Consider the following 17,550-nt stretch of genomic DNA (forward strand, 5'->3'; position numbering starts at 1 on the left):
ATTGGTCTGACCCTGAGTGGAGGGGGAAGACCCTTTAGCCAGGAACCTCCAGGTTTAAGTCCCAGCAGGAACATTGGTACACTCAGGTCAAAATCCCCAGCCTTAGCTACAGCCAGCCCCCAATGCTTCTAAGGAGAACTCCCCCCCAACCCAAACATACCTTGACACACGTAGCAATAGGAGGGGAAAAAATTATTTCCTAGCCCCATGTGACAATCAGTGGCCATGTCTACATGGGATGCTTCACTGTTCAGTAGACTACTCTACTGCACAGTAAAGTGAAACCATCTGCATGTGTAGGTGCTCACTGTACAGTAAATTAGTTTACTGTACAGTAAAGTTACTGTGCATTAAAGCCAAATAGCATTAATTGCTATGTAGATGCACGTAATGAAGCCTAGAAGCATTGAAAATACTCATAGTAGAGCATAGGCATAACTACTACTAGATCATCCCTGACCAAGGCTTGTCCAACCACTTCCTTAACACTTCCAATGAGGTGTTACCACAACTTCCCTAGGCAGTCTATTCCACTGTCTCACTGTTCTAACAGGAAGACATTTTTCCTGATATCCAATCTAAACCTACTTTGCTGCAACTTCAAGCCATCGGTCTGTTTTCTGTTCTCTGAAGCAAGAGAGAAAAGGTGTTTTCCCTCTTTAGAGCAGCCCTTCAGGTATTTGAAGACTCCTATCATGTCCCCTCAAATATCTTTTCTGCAAGCTGAACATGCTACTTCCTTCAACTTCTCCTTGTATGGCTTGCTTTCTAAGCCCTTTATCATTTTTGTTACTTGCCTCCAGACCCTCTTTAACTTCTCCATGTTGTTTTTAAAATGTGGAGCCCAAAACTATACACAATACTCTAGATAAGGCCTAACGAGTGTCAAGTAAAAAGGCTTTATCACCTCCTGTGTCTTGTACCCAGTACTTCTCTTGATGCAACCCAAAACTACAATCATTTTTTGTGCAACTACATCATACTGCAGACTCCTGTTGAGTCTGTGATCTACCACAATTCCTAGATCCATAGGGCTGCCATCCAGCCAGGTTATCCATTTTGTATGAGTGTTTTTGATTATTCTTCTCAAGGGGTACATCTACACATGCATTTATTGCAGCCTAGATTTACTGTGCAGTAAGATACTCCACTCACAATCAGGAGCAGGAGCACATAGTCCTCGCCCGGGCTCCTGTGGCAGAGCTGGCCTTGGCAGCAAGCAGCTCCTGAGGCCAAGAAGCTATCTGGTGGACAGCTGACCAGGAGCAAAGTTGGCTTCTGGTCAGGTGTCTATACAAGTGCTACGACACCATTATTAATGATTAGTAAATTTGCTATTTGCATTCGCAGGTAGCAAATTTACTTGGGATTAGGGAGATTTACTGTGAAGTAAGCATGTGCATGTGTAGATGTGCATGCTTACTTCACAGTAAACTATGCTAAATTGCCATTAAGTGTCTCATGTAGATACACCCAAGATGTAGCATTTATAACAGACTATTGTTTGAGGACATTGAGCCAGTTGCCTATCCACCTTATAATAGTTTTATCTAGCCCATATTTTCCCAATTTGTTTATGAAAAGCTCACATGGGACTTTGACAGAAGCCTTGCTGAAATCTAGATACACTATATCCACTGTATTCCCCTTCATCCATCCAACCAGTTTCTTGTCAAAGAAAGACATAAAGCTGTTTGGCATGATTTGTTCTTAGTAAATCCATGCTGGTTACTTGTGATCAGGCTTTCCTCCTCCAGATGCTTGCAGATGGACTTCTTTATGATATGCTTCAGTAACTTTTCAAGTATCAAGGTGAGGGCAAATGGTCAATAGCTCTCTGGGTCCTCCTTTTTGCCTTTTTAAAAAGGCAGTACTTTGGCCCTTTTCCAGTCCTTCAGTATGTTGTGCAGCCATATTGGTTTCTTGCCATTCTTATTGTGTTTCCACTGTGTTGGAACACATTTTATATTTAGGCTTCCAAAACCGTGCCCATTAGAAGCTTCCAGCATTCTTGGGTGCCTTTATCCTTCGGTCTGTTTTCCCATGGCCTGCCTATTAGCTTATTCAGTTGAAATCCATCTTTTTGAAATATAGCATATTAGTTTCTGCTGACCTCATGTTTGTTCCATCTCAGGATAATGAATTCTAGCATGTCATGGTCAATTCCTCCTAAGTTTCCCCATCACCTTCACATCCTCCACCAATTTTTCCCTATTGATCAGGACAAGATTCAAGATACATGATCTCCTAGTTATATCCTTAACATACTGGAACAGAAAGTTTCCTCCACACAAGTTAGGAACTTGCAGGGCATTTCATGTTTGGTTGTATTGTTCTTCCAGCAGATTTCTGAAAAAAATGAAGTCTCCCATTGGCACCATCTCATCACTTCTGGATTAATTTTGTCAACTCTTTGAAGACTGCCTCATCCACCTTGTCTTCCTGACTTGGTGACCTATAATAAATCCCCATTATTATATCAGTGCTGTATCTTTCACCTTTTATCTCATACAAGGTGACACTACCACCTTTTCTCTCAACTCTGTCCTTCCAAAACAGAGTCTATCCCTTAATGTTGACATTCCAGTTATAAGGAGCTGTCCCTCTTGGTTTCTGTGATACCAGTCAGTTCTTTCCATAGGCTATGACTTCCAGCTCATTTTGTTTGTTCCCCATACTTCTTGCATTTGTCTACATACATAGGACATATTTTGCATTCTGACCTACTTGTTTCCTTTTTGCTCCACTTGTTGCTGCCTTACTTGTCCATGGTTCTCTGGCCATATCCCAGAGTTGAGCTTCTTGTTTCAGTCCTTTCCCCTCTGGATTGTTTGGTGTTCTGCTGGAGGGTTTTGTTCGCTATCCCCAGTAGATGTTTTATAGCCCTCTTTACTAGGCTGGCACAAAGATCCTGTTCCCAGTTCAGGTTCCATCTCTGGATAGCAATTCTCCCCTTCAGAACATCCATCCATTATCAAATAATCCAAAGCCTTCATGTCAACACCACTATCTCAGCCACACGTTTATTTCCATGATACAATGGTCCCTGCCTGGGCCCTTGCCTTCCACTGGGAGGATTGAGGTGAACACCATTTGTGCTCCAAGCTCCTCAATTCTCCTGCCAAGAGCCCTGTAGTCTCTTCTGATCTGCTCAGTGTCATTTCTGGCAGTAGTGTTGGTGCACACAGACAACCAGGAAAGGGCAGTGGTCTGAGGGAGGGATGAGCTCTGGCAGTCTCTGTAACATTCTGAATATGAGCTCCAGGCAAACAGCACATTTTCAGGGAACCGAAATCCAGATGACAAATTATTGCTTGTGTCCCTTGCAGAAGGTAGTCACCAACCACCACTCTTCTCTTTCTTCTTGGTGCAGTGGTCTTAGAGCCCTCCATCTTTGGGGCCCTGCACTTTCTGCTGTCTAGACTCCTGAGTCCTCTGGGGCTTGATTCACCTTACATCAAATCAGTGGATGTCTCTTGTTGATTTAAGTGGAAGTAGCATCAGGTCTTGCAGTACTGACTGAAGTAATGCCTGTATACCTTTACAAATCTAAGCTATCACTCCTTAAGTCAAAAGGATGGGAGGTAGGTTCAATGACTGCAAGTTCAAAGGCCAATTCTTAAGAGCTTCAAGCATAGATACAGGTTACACTTACAGAAGGGGAGATGAGAAGTCAGCAACGGAGCAGTAGAGAGAGGTAATAACTGAGCTCCTAACTGACATGTTGGTTTTCATTAGAGGAATAGTAGGCAAGTTTCCTGAAAGTGTCAGGTCCCAGATACTGTATGGACATGGGATAAAGGATTTACATCTTTGAGCTTCAAACAGATATGTAAAGGAGTGTCACGGGATGGGGTCCTGCAGGATGGCCGTGATATCCCCAAGGCCCCTTTATCATGCCAAGTTGGCCCAATGGGCACCCTCTATTGTCGCCTGCGACATCTTTGATTGAATAATTGATAGGGAGGCTGCCTTTCAGTCCTCTTGGACACAGTCTTGATTGATTCTCTGGACCCCGTGAGTTTCTGGACCCCTGGTGGGTCCCGCTCCAAGATAGATGTTGCAACAGGTGTTTCAGGGCACCCTAGCCTTATGGGCTATGCGTGGCTCCAACCACCCCTTTACCATGCCCCAAGCCTCACAGATGGTACCAACATTGTTTGGTCTGGGCCTTGCTGCAGTTTGGCCCCCTTGTTCTCCCTGGGCTCTCCGCAGCCCCATCTTGCTCTGCGCCTCACTGGCACCTGGGCTCTCCACAGCCCTGTCTCGCTCTGCGCCCCACAGCCCTGCAAATGCTGCGCCCTCTCTGGTGGCGGGGTCCCCATGCTGCCGTGGGCCCCCTATGAGGCCTCCTCCTTCCTCTAATAGCTTCACCCAAACCACCAGTGTTATACAACAGTAAACAAAACACAAGCCCTTGGGCTGTAACATAAATTCAAGCTGTCTGGCTACAACATCATTCCAAGCATACTGGGGGATACTCTGTCCCTCAATAGTCTCAGAAGCTGCTCCTGCAGTCAGGCCTCTCTCCTTTGCTTGCCCTGGGAGAGCTCCTTCCCCTTTGGCTGCTGGCAGGGAACTGCCTTCCTGGCCTCAGCCCTGGGAGCCAGGCCCTGCCCCTTCCAGTCAGCTGACCACTGGCAGGTGTGGGCCACTAGGTTGTTCTGGCTGCCCTGGTAAGCAGCAGCTGGGGTTTCCAGGGCACCGCTAGGGCTCTTCCCCTGTCAGTTTCAGCTCTTTAAAGGAAGAGGGCACCCTAGTGCCCTGTGACAAGGAGCAAAATATGTCAAACTGATTCCATTTACATCTTAAATACACTTTAATCTCTATTCTTTAAATAGTACATGATTTCCTGAAATTTAAAAAAATCCTAGTAAAATACTAATAACAAATGTAATTGATTAAAAGGATGCGGTTTGGATAAACAAGTTCTTAACACCATAAATGACTGTTTCAAGTAATAGCTGACTACAGGTGCACACAATATTTAGCCCTAAGTAACAAATGACATTTTATTTAAGAATTAATTGAAGCTGGATGACTAAGCAACAGTGCCCATATGATAATAAAAGAATATTACAGTAATTTTAAGAGTTTTCTTTAGAAAATGAAAATGGGAGACAAGAATTAAGAAAAAATCCTTAGAGCCAACTTGGAATCTATTTAAGCACATTATACTAAAATAACAAGATGTGTATTTCAAAATACAAGAGGCACAAAAAGCAAGGGAAAAAAACTGTTTGGGTAAAGAATTTATTCAGGTCATAATGATACTCATCAAAAAGCAGATGTCCAGCAAAATGATAGGAAGGATCATAAACCATGATCATTTTATTTTAAGCCTTGTATGGCAAAAATAAAGATTAATTCTTTGACTATATTTGTAGTCAGAATCTTTCCAGGTTTGATGGTGCATTAGGCTACTTTGAATAAAAGGACCAAGGATACTTCTGCAAAGAATCTCTGTAAGTTTTCTGAAGGCTTTACCATGTAGCACGTGGGAAAAAAATCTATCTCTGCAAAGCATGCTTTTTATAGATAAGAAAGATACGGCACTTCCAGCAACTGAAGTATAAAAGAGGTGGTGTTAAAATAAAATGATTGTTTAAATTGCAAGAATCACTGGGAATAAATGGCACTTATTCAAGAGTTATAAGAAAATAGGACTGGAAGGAACCACAGAAACCAACTAGTTCATTTCCTATTCTAAGATAGGATCAAGAAAGCCCACACCATACCTGTACTTAATTCAATAATGAGGATTTCAAAACCTTGGTAGATAGTCTTTTCCACAACTTCACTGTCTTGATAATTAAAAAGATTTTCCTATTATCTAATCTAAATTTCCCTTACTTCAAATTAAGCCAATTGTTTTTTGTCCCTTCTGAGATGGACACAGAGAACAAATGATCACCCTTCTCTTTAAAATAACCATTTACATATTTAAATAGAGCTATACCACATTTCCCCAGCCTGTTTTTTTTCTAGACTAACTAAATATTTCAGTCTATCATTCCTTCTAGGGTCTTATCATTTTTGTTACTTTCCTCTGACCCATCTACACTTGTCTGCATCCTTCTTACGAGTCATGTCCACAATGGTCACAGAATCATAGCTGAGGCCTCAGAAGATTCAAGCAGAATAGAATAATTACTTCTTTTGTCTTATGTATTACACTTTCATCAATACATCCCAAGATGAGATTTCTCTTCTTTGCAACAACACCCACTGTTCAGTATTCAGTTTGGGCAAGGATGAGGCCAAGCATACCTTACCTGCCTGCATCTATAGACGTACCCCAAACCAAGAAATATGTCAAGGATGCTCTGCTGGACTTGTTTCTTTTTACACCCACTCTCAAGATGTCAGTCTGGGCATGCTTGAGAATGACTACTGGGGACAAGCCTTGAGGGGGCTCACAGGTGAACTTCAAAGTTTTGAGCACTTTAGTGGCTCTGGGTAGACAGGCTGTGCTTGGCACTATCTTTGTTGTGACCCACAGCTGCCATGGTATAAACAAGTTCTTTGTGGCCCATTATAACTCCTAGATCCTTTTCTGCAGCACCATTGTACCTCCCCATTAAGTATTTGTGCACTTGATTTCCTCTTGCTAAGTGTAATGCTTTGCACTTGTTTTAATTGAATGACACCTTACTGATTGCAGACTGGCCATGTCTACACAAGACGTTGACTGCACAGTAGCCTGTGACTACTGGGCTTGCTGCAGATGGTGCTTGTTTTGGGGATGACTTGCCTTGATCTCTTGATTGGGAGTGGCTTGGGTTCTGGCCTAGCCTCATTGCAATGAGAAGACTTAGGTGCCTTGAAAGGGTGATCCAGAAAGCCTGTATGGAGTTGCCTAGCTCCATGAAATGCCTGTCCCTCTTTGAAGCTTACATACTTCTGTCCACTCAAGATGCAAAACCTGGAATCCTCCCTTGAGAGTAAGCAACTGCAAGCATTCTTTGAAAGCTTTTAGTAGACTTTACTTTTCTTAATATACTGTTTTATCGTATACTAGTGCAGTGACTTCCAAACTTTTTTGGCTATTTCCCCCCTTTACCTACAAAATATTATTGCTTGTACCACCTACACCGAACACATCTTCTCATGTTCATTCCTCAAAGAGAATGTCAACAGTAATGTAAAAGCATGGTGACACCTTTACTCACCAAGTGTTGACCAATTAGAAGCTTTGCTGTCATTATTCAAATTTAGGCATGCACTCCTTAGCAAAGCACTGGGTACCCAGGGGATGCATACCCTAGTTTGAAAATCAGTGTCTTAGTGATAAAATCAGTGTTCACCCTTTATCTTGGGAGAAATCAAACCCATGTCTTCCAGTTCCTGGGGAGTGTCCTAAACACAAGGCTGTCAACTAGATTAAGTGACAAAGAATGCAAGGTTCATGGGGCCAGAAGGATAGTAAGGAAGAAGCAGCATGACTCTGTAGCCTACTGCTTATGGAAGTAATCTGAGAGAGGGAAGTCCTGGCTCCTCATCAAGGAATATATGGACATGCTTCCCTCTGGAATATATGGACATGCTTCCTCTTGCTTGTTGTATTTACGGTCCAATGAATCTTGCAGTTTTTACTGAACAATGACCTAGCTTTAGCAGGAAAGGTTGAGGGAGTTTGCTTATAATAAAGTCACATGGGACTGTGTCAAACAGTCTATATCACAGATATAGTAGACTATATCTGTGATATAGTCAATCTGTGACTACATCACAGATATAGTCTACTACTTCCTGCTTTATCCAACAAGTTATTTACTCTGTCAAAGAAAGAAATTAAATTAGTCTGGCAAAGATATATTCCTGATACATCCAGGTTGGCCATTCCTTACTACCATATTGTCTTTTAGGCACAAAGTGATTGTTTAATAGACTCTTCCCATATCTTTTTGGGTACTGGAGATATACTGACTGATCTATAATTCCCTGGGTTCTCCTTTTCTCCCTTTTGCAGGTACTTTTGGCCCTTTCTCTAGACCATTAAAGCCTCACCTCTCTTCCTTCACCTTCTCAAAGATAAGATCATGCTTAACATCTCAGATAGCTGTGCCTAGTTCCTTCCCTGTGACAAGGCTCCAAGGGGGATAGATGTGAATCCTGGTGGTAATCAACTGTATACTCCTACATCAGCCACAGCCAGTTGCCACCAGAGAAAACAGTTGGCAGCAGGGGGAATTGGTGACAATCAGTGGTAAGGGCAGCCCAAGGAAAGAGAAATAGTGGTGACAGCTGAAGTAGAGGATGCAATAGTAGCTGACTTCATTTTGGTGGGACATAAATCCATAAATCAATGGGAAATGTTAGATTAGTTTATTGTGGATCAAAAACTAGGTAAGAAAGATGTAACTATAAACAGGAGGTTAGCATCAATTGTAACAATGAAGGAGGTCAAATGATAGAGAACCTCCTAGTAATCCATCGTAGGATCTATATTGCTTAGTAATTAATTACAAATACTATGTTAAAATAGCATTACGAGTATCAAGTCAAACACTTGAGTTGGCTAGGATTAGGACTGTTGTTCAATACGCTATGGCAGTCCAAAAGGCAAATAAAATGTTGGGGTGCACAGAGGATAGAAAGGAATCATCAAAATCATCATATAAATAAATGGTACTTGGTTCACCTCATGTAGTACTTTCAGTGCTCTCTCTCTCTCTCTCTCTCTCTCTCTCTCTCTCTCTCCCTCCCCCCCCAAAGAAAGCATTGCTCAGAAGCAGAGTGTGTTCTGATACAAAATATATTACAAATTTAGTTAAAAAAATATAAGCACTATTTCAAAACTTAGAAAAAAACCCAGCAGACATTTAGTCTAGTGGATTCTGAGATCTACAGAGTGGAACTGAAGGAGGCTGAATTTCCTATTGTTTGGTGGAAGTTAAGGGCTGAAAGTAAATGAAAGGACATCCAAGAATGACATGGTAGAAAATACCTCTTCAGTCATGGATGGGCCCCTATGTATTCAAAAAATGAAGAGTTAGAATCTTTTAATCTTAGCCAGTCTCTGCTAACAAAAATTAAACCTTTCTGAAATGCTTCCATTTTCCTTTGTTCTTGTTTTTTACTAAGTTCTCTCTGCTCTATGTTATGTCTAGTGGTAGGATTCAATGATGACTTGAATCTGTTCTTTGTTCTAAGAAAAAGCTGTCAACAACCTAGCCAAAAAATGACTATGCCATTTTATACTGGTCATATTTCCTTTTTTTTTCTTGTTCTGTGATTGAATTATGATAGAAGCATGAGAAGTACTTTCTGTTTTATAAAAAGCTCCATGCAGATTGCTATAATTCATCCACATAGTGTTAAAAATCAAATTCTAAATCATAACAAAAGTCCTCTCTTTTCTTCAACTCTTAGTTATTGTCTGTGAGAGAAAAGGAAATTGCTTTCTGATACTCCTTGGAATTATGTGATGCTATAAGATGTTGTTGCTAAGAAATAAGAGAGCTCAACGTCTTTTGCTCAGAAAAAGAGCATGGCCATGAACACATCTCCATCTGGCTAAGAAGTGCACCTTGATTTATGACTATATGAACATTTTTTTTTTTACTTTAAAGCACAAGCACAGTTGCCTGACATCAAAGTCTGCTTTCTTAAGCTGCAATTTATTGTCCTTTGCTAGTCCCAGTAGCTGCATGTTGCTACAAGCTACCCACAGAGGTGGACAGATCTAATTTGACACCATGTAACCCAGATACTTTAGCCTTCCAGTGAAGAACTACTAAAGTGTTTTTATGTCAAAGTTGTATCTCCTGTAATGGTAGATAACAACTGTGAACTAGCGAGACACTTCAGTAGTTTTCTGCTACTCTGAAAACTGAACAGGAAATCATAATTCTTCTCATGTGGTTTCCTGCTGAAATACGTTTGCAATGCCAGACAGTTGAACGCTGTGCAACACCAAGTTACTATGTTATAAAAGAGACCTTTTACATTTTAGCGTTCTTTTGTACTATATAACAAGAGTATGAAATGTCAAATAAACAGATAACCTCAACATCAAAAATCTTAAATTATGAATCTCTATTTCTGAAAAATATAATTTGAATTTAAGATTCAAGCAAAATATAGTACAGGCTTATTTCAAAGCCCAGATCACATTTAATAAATGTATCACATTTAATACACTCCAAAGTTGTAGATATTCCTATGGGGGCAAATTTTATTCCTGCAGGCTCTTCCTATGCTACAAAGGGCCCCTACACCAGTGGAATAAGCACAGTTCTCCTGCACAGGGGGACAGGATGCAAAGAAACAAATCCCATGCCAGAGCCCAGGGCTGCTCCAACCAGGCTCCAAGTGCAGCGGAGGGATGGGGGCAGTGTCTAGCTGGGGCATGAGGGTGCAGCCCCCATGCTGAAGCACCCTTGTACCTCAACCAGCCCCCCTGCTTTGCATGGAGCCCAGTCAGAGAAACTAGGGCTGGCAGGCTAACCCCCTGGGTCTCCTGTCAGCCCGGGCTGCTCCGAATGGGTTCCATGTGCTATGCACCAATACGTTCCAGAGCATTATGCTCTGTTGTTTATTTGTGCACATTAATTGCATGTGTAGATGTGCCCTGTGGGAGCTTTGTACATGCAGTCACAGGCAAGAAGCTGAGGCAAAGGATAGATTACAGGACTGGTATTTCCGCATCAGCACCCCCTCCCTCAAACTGGTATAGCAAGGCTGCAGTAATGGTACATACAGTGGTTCTGCGACTTAACTAGGGGTATTCTGTTCCCTCAAAACCCCACATTATCCACACACACTAAACTAACATGCTCCAGGTTGGCACAGAGTAGAAGACACAAGCCAAAGCATCCAGTCAATTTTGTCAATTTGAGAACAAATTTTACTTTAGTAATAGATTAGCTCCATCTCTGGCCATTCTGAAAGATTCTTTAGACAAAGAGGAATGTTTGAGTAGCTTAGAGTCAGTATTTTCAGTACAACTTCTGTTCTCTCCATGCTCAACATAGTGGATAAGGAACGTTGTGGAAGGTGGGCAGGGCAGAGACAGAACAGCACTTCCTTTGACTTGCAGATGCAAGTAGGTTCTGTCCCTAAGTGGGCATTGCTAAACATGGAAATACAGTATCACCCTACTGAAAGAAGACCCTTTGGCAGGTCTACCATACTGCTCCTCTTACCATTCCCAGATATTGAAGGACTTCCATATCTGTTTGATCCCTAGCTGCCATATTAGTTGGTTGGAGTATTGGAAAGAGCTGTAACTAAGACTAGCCTGTTCCTCCAGTGGTCTGGCCTGGAATACTGTGAGATGCTTTATGTGTTATTTGGCAGTAGCCAGACTTCTGAAGCAAAATGTCTAGACATTTCTTTAAAATCATTCATCTCCTATTTTTTTAAAACCTTATTATTAGTACCTGTGAAGAGGGACTAACAAAAAACCAAATAGAAAATACAGGAAAGGAGATCAAGCGGGGAGAACGCTGCTTCAGGAGCAGCTGTTCCCCGAGGTTTAAAAAGCCTGGGGTGGAACAGCATGGAGGATGCAAGGGAAGCGAAAGAGGACTCCAAAAGAAAGAGCTCGGGAAAGACTACCGGGTCAGGGAAATCCCAGGAGATGGTCCAGCATGCTGGAGAAGGCACAACTGGGGAAGTAAGCCGGGAGTACCTGGAGATGTAAATTGACCCTCCCATTGCTCCAGGGAGGGGAGGTACATCACGGAGAGAAGCCACGAGAAGGCAAGATCTGTGGATGCTCCTCAGAGACAAAACAAGTTGAGGTTACTCTTTTTTTTTTTTTTTTTTTACGCTGATGTGGACTAACTGTGCTTCAAGGGTGTTTGAGGGGAGAACGACTAGAGAGTCTGAATTAAGGCTACTTCCCCACCGTAGCAGAAAGGATGCGGGAGCTGCCTGAAGAGATTAGCGAGATAAGATATTGCAGAAGAAAGAAAGAAAAAAACTGAAAGTAAAATTTCCTGAATAGTTAAAAAAAATTGTTCAATAGTTAATTTTATACTGTTGTGTATTACTTAAGACGAGATTTCATAAAAAAGTGTTTCCAAAAGACAATTAGAAAGTATATAGAACAGTTTGAAATAGCCGCAATCCATAGGTTTGTGATCTAGTTGTGGATGTAAAAAGAAAAAGAATAATAAAGAAAATTATCCAACTCATATAAAAGACTTGGATTCGATTAATGACGTAAATCTGGGGTGTTAGTTGAGAGAGCCATCAAATAGGTTGTAACACTGATAGGAACCTTGACAGATTGCCAGTGTCATACTGCGGCAATAATACCTCCCGACTAATAACATTGAAATTAATAAAGACGTGACAGGCAAGAGTCGGAATATACCTCAGGAGGCCCTATACAGGGCAATCAGTAGGAACTTCACAGTACCATAGAGCCATTTCTAATAATGAGATTAAAGACCAAATATTTTCTCTATTTTTTTCACTTTGTTTGCTTTGTGCAATTCATAGTATTTTACATATAAGCAACTAAACTCTATGGTCCTGCAAATAATTGCATTCTGGATTGAGATCAATACTGCTAAATGTTGTGGCCAGAACCACAATACTGCATTTGTCATGGCCTAGCCACAACTCAGAGCAGAAACTCTTTCCCTTGAATACCGTTCTTACTTTTATGGTGCTGGCCAACTTCAAGCCAGATCCTCATTTATGCTGAGTTTATACTCAGTGTAGCTGAAATGAGCTGAAAAGCCTACTCATCTTGTAGTGTGGGACCGCTTTAAAATATGTTGGTTGCCCAGTTCCCATAGTGAATCTACACTGGCAGTATACCAGCAGAATCTGAAACATAAATTGCAATTAATGTTATGAATACTTGAAATAACTGGAAGAATCCATATCAAGCTTTCATATCAAGGGTTAACAGGAGGAGGTTAGCACAGCTTTAATTTACACTTGGCTGTAATATTCCATAAATGCCTTTCTGGCAGGTGAGAACAGTTGGAACCACACAGGCATTTGGTCATGCTTCCAGCAATACTCCTTTGCCAGAGGTTGAAAGGAATGGGTATATATGACTGTTCTTATGGTTTTACACTGGCTAAAGAATCCCCTGACCTTTTGGTAGGTAATATTTCACTGGTCATTTCCATACTTTGCTAAATATTTTTGTTAGGCTTTTTTATTGCTATCAAAGCCTGTTAGTAGCAATATGTTGATACCATGGTTCTATGTTCTTCCTGAACATAGTGGCTGTTGCTGTTATTGGGAGTGCCATCTTAATACATGGCATAGAAAATGTTCTTGAGGAAATGTTGCTGGTAAGACTCTGTTGCTTTTACCAGATGACGCTGCAAATGAGCATCAGTTGTAGTTGATGTACGTTTAAAAAAAATCTTGTCATTTCAGGTAAGCCAAGTGGCTGGTCTTCTGTTGTATTTGAAAAAAAACATCCGTTTGAAGAAAGCATAAAGAAGAAAAAGGGAAATAGGACATCAACCAATATCAGATGAATTTAAAAAGAAATGAATGTAACTGTGTATCATTTGTAGGCCTTTAGACAAGTAGGATCTCTTTATATAAAAAACCCACTGAACAAAAAAATGTCAGCAGTGGATTCAGTAAAACCAAAGCTGAGCAGAATGTTAGTGCAAGCATAGTCAGTGACAAATATCAGCCCTCAGTGTTTTAGAAACTGTGGTTAAAAAAGATTGCCACTGAATAATTCTTCAGTGTATGCAAAGTCTGAAGGTCAACGCTTCCTAGCAGTCCTCTAAATGCAGTACAAATAGCTTCACAAATACATTAGCAAAACTGAAGACTTAAGGGCAACTAAAATTAATTAAATATAAACAGCAAAATAATACAAGGAAAATGTACTGACTTGTGTATTATTTATTTAAGCATTTAATTCAGTTATTACCTCAAATTTTCAATAAATAATACCTAGTTCCTTGATAACAGTTTTTATCACTGCTGAGTTCCCAGTTTGCTATAGAATTCAGGTCCAGACTAAAAAATATGTGATATCTTAAATACTTAGCTATGCTTGTACCCTTTTCACCCTTCCACCAAGCATCCTCTTTCTGCCACAGTGTAAGACAGGATATGGGGCTTAATGGACCTATGGTCTGACCCAGGAAATGGCAGTTCTTATGTTCATAAATTCATACCTTATAATCAGGGATCTGGGTTTTCTGTTTGTCATGGGAAAATACTGTAAAACCCAGATTTTCTTATTTTAAGTTGAAAAACCCAGATTTTCTCCTTTAAAGGAGAAAAAAATGGGAAACAGTGGGTTTCTTCTTGCAGGCTGGCAGAGTTCCAGCCTGCAAGGGGCTGGAGGAAGCGGGAGGAGGGTGATTAGGCAGGGGGTATCATGTTCATATGCGCACGTACACATGTACATGGCTGCCAGGCAGCCTGGAGAGCAGCTCCCACAGGTAGGTTGAGGGGGAGGATTGAGGCCCCCATAGTGAGGGAGTTGGGCAGGGCTGGGGATGCTGCCCAGCTGGTGTGGGGCATGTGGCTTTAGGCCTGGGGCCATGTGTGGCCGCAGGACCTGGGCAGGGAGTGGGATAGGGCCATGGGTGGCTTGTCCTGCGGGTGCAGGGGGGAAGGCTGGCTCCCCACTGCAGCATGCACTTCTAGAGGCATATGGGGTGCACATGCCCCCTAGATTTGTATGTAGGTAGGGGGTAGGCTGCCCACTGCAGGCTCCTGCTGCCCTCCCCCCAGGGCTTCTATAGCCTAGTGTGTGGGACCCAGCATGGCAGGGCAGAGCAGGGCAGGGAAGCTCAGTGTCACCATCGTGAGCCCCACACCACAATGGTGAAGCACCCCCTGCCTACCTGGCAGCAGTATGGGTGGCAGTGTGAAGTTATGCTCCTTTGCTGCTGCTCAGTGGGCAGAGGGTACCTTGCCATGGCTGCGTGGAGCTCCCAAAGGTAGCATTAGCCTTTCCACCCCACTCTACCCTGCCATGCCAGGTCCCACCTGCTGGGCCATGGAAGCCCTGGGGGAAAGGCAGCAGGGCGGGGAGCCCAAGCCCAAACCAGGTAGCCCACACCCACCTCTCCTTTCAGGCTCCGCTCCAGCCGTGCCACCTGTGGGGGAGGGGGAGCCAGGCTCCACTCTCCACTCCACTGCACACTGGTGATGTGTAGTGGGTGCACGTAGGTGCATGTGCACCCCCTGAAATTGGCCTTGCATCCCCTGGAAGTGCCAGCTGTGGAACCAGAAGTGCACTTCCAGTTTTGCCGCTGGCTCGTTGATTGGCTGCTGAGGGATGGCCCCCCAGCCTCGGTCGGTGATCTGGTGCCCCCCGAGACTCAGGAGGCAGCAATTGCCCATGTTGCTGCAGTGGCCACCACCTCCTGCTGGTTGCAGCCAGTGCTCGGGATCTGCTGCAGAGGGTTGTGGACCTGGATTCCTAGCCCCATAGTTCTGGCAGCTGGGGGGCTACTCTGGCAGGACTGAGGAGGTGCACAGGGCTGTGGGTGGGGACTGAGCAGCACCAGCAAGGCCTAGAGGGATGTGGGTGAAGAGTGAGTGAGTGTCCTGGTGAGTGAAAGGGGCAGGGAGAGCTCTGATTTTCCATAATAAAAAACCCAAACTCAAACGCCAACATTTATAGGTAATTAGAATTTATTTTATTATAGTGATTGAGGCACTGGTAGGCTTCCAAATTGCTTTAAAATTGTAAGTATATCAATAAAACATTGCATTCAACTGATACATATATATATATATATATATATATACACATATACATACATATATGTATATAGATATAGATATAGTGACATTTCATTTTAATCATGGATTTGGGGGTTTTTAATCAGAGAATTTGCATTTTTATCAGAGAATTGGTGATTTTTAAATAGAGGAGACCAGAATCCCTCCTTATAACAAACCACAGTCCAGAAAGATTCATCAGGGCAACCTTATCTACAGCTCATGCTACCATAGTAACTGAATTCCTCCAAATCTTTATTGTACTTATCTTTATAATATCTCTGCAAGAGAGGGATGTGCTATTATCTCTATTTTATGCAGAGGTACTGAGGCACGGGGTGCCAGCTCCAGTAATAGGCTGAAATGCCTACACATTAGGCTCTGTGACATCTGACTTTTGTCATATGCTTGACCCCTGTAATAGAATACAAAAGGCAGAGTGTTAGGTGCCAAGGTTCCCTGTGCAGCACATGGGGAGAGTTAAGTTGCTTAGAAGAGCATTCCAAAAATTCAGGCAGAACAGGGAGCTGCTTGGAGTTAGCTACAAGCAAAAAAGCAAACCATAGGGACAGGTCAGACCTTTGTTTCCCTGGCCAGAGCTCAGGTACCAGTTGCATTACATGAGCATTGGTACAGGAACCTAGAACTCTTTTCTCCCAAATGAGTGCTTTAACCACAAGACTACAGACTCATTCTCCTTCTAGACCCATTGTGCACAGTGACACAGCTTCACCAGGATGCCTGGCATGTGTTCCCTTACAACCAGAGCAGCCTTTAGGCTGCTGGTTAGGGCACTCTCCTTGGAGGTGGGAGATGTGGGTTTGACCTTTTTTACACAAAGGGAAGCACTGACACCAAGCGTGTACAAATCTAGGATTTTGAAAAGAAGGGTGCAGATGGTGTGACACATCATTGCATTTAACACAATACATATTTTTATTCAGGTGAAAAGAAACTAGAAACTTTGCTAATATAACAGGAGCCTAGGGCTATATTATTCCATTTAAAATCAAAGAAAAAACAAATATAACATTATTGGAATGTGCGTTAATATGCTATATCATAGATTTTGTATTAAAAAACAGAAAAAAAACTAGACAAAATTAAAAAAAAGTTGTTTCTTCAGTCCTGTGGTCATTATAATTAAATGTACTACTCTTTCAGATTCATAAAACAAAATCAAGCCTTCTTGAGCATCTTGACAGTGCATCCAATAACTTCCAGTGAAATATTTCCATACCTGAGTTAATATTTTTAGCAAGAGTCAAAACTAGTCTGTAGGGCTGTGAAGTAGGAGCTACATTACCAGGAAGAATGAAGAGACAGCAAAATTGCAGAAAAAAGAATGGCCCCTGACACACTACATTTAGGATGCAGTTAACAGATTAATTGTGCCTTAAATAGTAAATAGAGTACAACTCAATTTAAAGTGTGATAATGGAGTAAATGAGTCACAAAGTTATTTCTTATATAATGTTTGATAGGGTTATGGCTCAGTTGTATCATGCCTTAAATTGAAGGTATAGCTGGAACCTATCAAAGCCCCATGTGCTGCCACAACTCCCTGCTCCTTGTCTGCTGAACTGACCATTGGCTGGGGCCAGGGACCAGTTTGGTTCCCAACCCCAAATGACAATAACTGATTGGTTTCATCTTGCTGGTGCAGAGGGGCTCCCCCTGTACCAGTCAGTAAGGTGCAATTAGGATTTAATCTCTGACCTCAAAATCAGACTTCCTGCCATGAACATGTGGTATGGCAGGACATACAATTGTTGGGATTGTGGTTTAATCCCATCACTTTTTCAAGTGATGCCTTTCAGGGGCTGATAGCTTAATTAGTGGAACAATAATACCATTAAAAAGGAG

The sequence above is a fragment of the Alligator mississippiensis genome, chromosome 5 (assembly GCF_030867095.1).
Source record: "Alligator mississippiensis isolate rAllMis1 chromosome 5, rAllMis1, whole genome shotgun sequence".
Lineage (NCBI taxonomy): Eukaryota > Metazoa > Chordata > Crocodylia > Alligatoridae > Alligator > Alligator mississippiensis.